The sequence below is a fragment of the Mustela lutreola genome, chromosome 2 (assembly GCF_030435805.1).
Source record: "Mustela lutreola isolate mMusLut2 chromosome 2, mMusLut2.pri, whole genome shotgun sequence".
NCBI classification, from domain to species: domain Eukaryota; kingdom Metazoa; phylum Chordata; class Mammalia; order Carnivora; family Mustelidae; genus Mustela; species Mustela lutreola.
The window spans coordinates 66,371,145-66,374,370 of record NC_081291.1 but is presented as its reverse complement, the minus strand read 5'-3'; positions in this window follow the sequence as shown (position 1 = coordinate 66,374,370).

Here is a 3,226-nt window from a genome sequence, read left to right as displayed (position 1 = left end):
GACGAGGAAGTTTCCAGTACAGACGGGACCATGGTGATTCTCCACAGACTGTGTTGATCAGAGAAAAGCCCAGGGTTGAGGGCTTTTCAACCACTAGCAATGGAGCCCTTATGGTTAGCTCCATAAGGGCCCCTTATGGGGGCAAGAGCACGGCTCACCGCTCAAGCCTTGGCGACAGGAGCCTGCTACATAGGCTTCCCATTTTCGAGTGGATGATTTTAGAGGTCCCTTTACACAAATTCTCAAGGACTCTAATCTTGAGTGTGAAAGGTGAAGGGCTCTGTTAGTCTGCCCCCGAGGTCCAAGGAGATAGGAAAGGAGTGCCAACCCTCCACCCTGCCCCACACCCATGGCTCTCAGGGCTGAGTCCTAGAGCATGACCCTGACTTACACACCCTGGGCTTGCCTCACTGACTGACCCACTCACCCAGTCCTCCGCCTTGGGGAACACGCTGGACCCAGAAATGCACGGCATATGGAGCCATTCAACTGACACCCCTGCTCTGGGGCCCCGGGAGAGTGTTGTGGAGGAGGAGAGGACATAGTGGGGTTATGCAAAGCAGCTGACCCAGTGTGCAGTGCCTGGGCAGTCCCCCAGGATGGGCTTCTCGGTGGAGAAGGAAGTGCAGGGCAGATGAAGAGGAGGCAGCAGGTGCAGGAGGGCTCCGGGGGAGGGGACAAGAACAGGCACGTGCCAGGCTTGAGGGGTTTTGGAGCTTCAGAAGGCACACTCAGGGTTAATTCCGAACTTCGTCCTGAATGCAATAAAAGGCACTGCTTTGTTTTGTTTTTTCTTTAAGGAAGGGAGTGGCCTGAGCTGATCTGTTATAAAACTCATGCTATCTCTGAAGAATATGTTGGAAGAGGGCAAAACCAGGAGCAGAGAAACAAGGCAGGGCGACATTACAATGAGCTCTGGCGCACACACTTACCAACTCATCTTCTCTGATGATTAGGTGGGGTGATGGCAGTGGGCTGGAGGAACTAGGAGGTGGACAGCTGATTGGTGTTCCGCCCTGGCCTGAGCCCGGGTCACCCAGCTCGGCTTCTCTGCGCCTGCATCTGAGACCAAACCCTCCGATCTGCGAAGCTTGTATATCCACGTGAATGTCCAAAGCCTAGGGAGCCCTGCTCTTCTCCAGCCAACTCCTCTATGTGTCCCCCTGACCTGGCTCCATACCCGTGCCCCCAACCCCGTGTCTCTGGAACTACTGCCGTAAATCCAGAAGAAGCTCCTGTGTCCTTAGTCCCCTGTAGAAGGTACCCGTCTCCTGCTTATTGTCCTAGGCACCTGGGCTCTCACGGCCACTACTCGCTGCTGCTCTGTCCTCCGGCAGAAACCTCCTAGTCCTGACTTCCAGCTCATTCCCCTAAAATGTCCTGGTTCCCCGCTGTCCCTCCCACCCCAGCTCCTACCGTCCTCTTGGAAAAATACACGTCCACTTCCAGAGTCCCAACAATCGCTGGCCCATACGTCAAGAAATGGAGGCCTCTGGGGCGCCTGGGTGGCTCAGTGGCTAAAGCCTCTGCCTTCGGCTCAGGTCATGATCCCAGGGTCCTGGGATAGAGCCCCGCATCAGACTCTCTGCTCAGTGGGGAGCCTGCTTCCCTCTCTCTCTCTGCCTGCCTCTGCCTACTTGTGATCTCTGTCAAATAAATAAATAAAATATTAGAAAGAAAGAAAGAAAGAAAGAAAGAAAGAAAGAAAGAAAGAAAGAAAGAAAGAAAGAAAGACGGAGGCCTCTCCTACCAGAGAAAGACAATTATCAAATGATCTTGCTGGTACCTGGAATTTGAGAAACAAGCCCGAGGATCAAGGCGGAAGGGAGGGAAAGTGAAACAAGCGGAAACCAGAGAGGGAGACAGCCATAGAGCCTCTTAATCTCAGGAAACAAACTGAGGGTTCCTGGAGGGGTAGGGGAGGGATGGGGTGGCTGGGTGATGGACATAAGGGAGGTATGTGCTGTGGGGGGTGCTGTGAATTGTGTAAGCCTGGTGATTCACAGACCTGTACCCCTGGGTCAAATAATACATTATATGTTAATAAAACATGTTTAAAAATAAATAATCACTGCGATTAAAAAGGAGAAGAAGAAATGGATGTCTCTAATTCATGTTTCTAATCCAGACAGCCCGTCCTCTGCCCGCAGCCCCCGCAGTCCCATCCTCCGGGCTCACAAACTCCATTGTTCCTCTCTGCCCGCTTCTGCCCATGCTGCGATGACAGAGGGCCACAAACTGGTGGCTGAAAAACACGCACGTGTTTTCTCTCATTTCTGGAAGCTGGGTGCTGGCAGCATCAGGTTCTGGTGAAGACTCTTCCTGGCCACCTTCCCGCCACTGATGTCATCCCAAGGGCCCCACCACTCTCATGGCCTGATCTAAACGGAATGGCCTCCCGAAGACCCATCCCCAGATCCCATCACGTTGGAGGGCTAGGGCTTCAACCTATACATTTGGGGAACACAGACATTTGCTCCACATCACCATCCTTAGCCTCACCGGGCCCCCTGGGCTGCTGACCTTGGTACTTTCTCCCCACCCCTGTCCTCCCTGCTCAGATTAGAGGGTGTCCGCTGTGGTTTTCAGGTCTACCCAGAGATAGACACCATTTCTCCCTGTTGCCAGAAGCCTACTCCTCAACCCTTCCCCTCTGGTTGCACCCAGCTAACAAAACCACAGCAGCGAATGAGCCCCATCGTCTGCCTCCTCTCTCCCAGCAGCCCAGGTGGCTGGTCCTGGTGCCACAGTCACCCACCCAGTGGGCCTAGCCTGTGAATTCCCAGTTGCCAGCCTCCACTGGGCTTAACAGTGCCCAGCCTTCCTGCCAGGCTTTTCTAGTCTGCTTATTTTCCAGCCTTCTCCAGGGGCCATTTCTACCCTCCATCTGCATAGCTCATTTCCTCCTACCTTTCTAACAGGTAGCTTCCCTCCTTTCAGGAAAAGGAGAAACCATCCTAGGGCAGGTCCCCAAACTTCCCACCACCAAATCTTAAACCTACACTGCCTCAGGCCTCTGCTCTGTTTCCACCTCTGTTCTCAAGGCAGTTGAGCTCCTCTTTTTTTTAGTATATGTGCTGCCAAAGCGAGCACAGTTGAGCTCCTCTGACTCTCCCCGGCCACCTCCACCCCAGGTATGGGGAGCAGGATGGGCAAGTCGTGTCTGGAAGAGTGGGAGAGCTTCCCTCAGTGGGGTTTATGAGGACAGCAGGTACTCCAGGTGCCA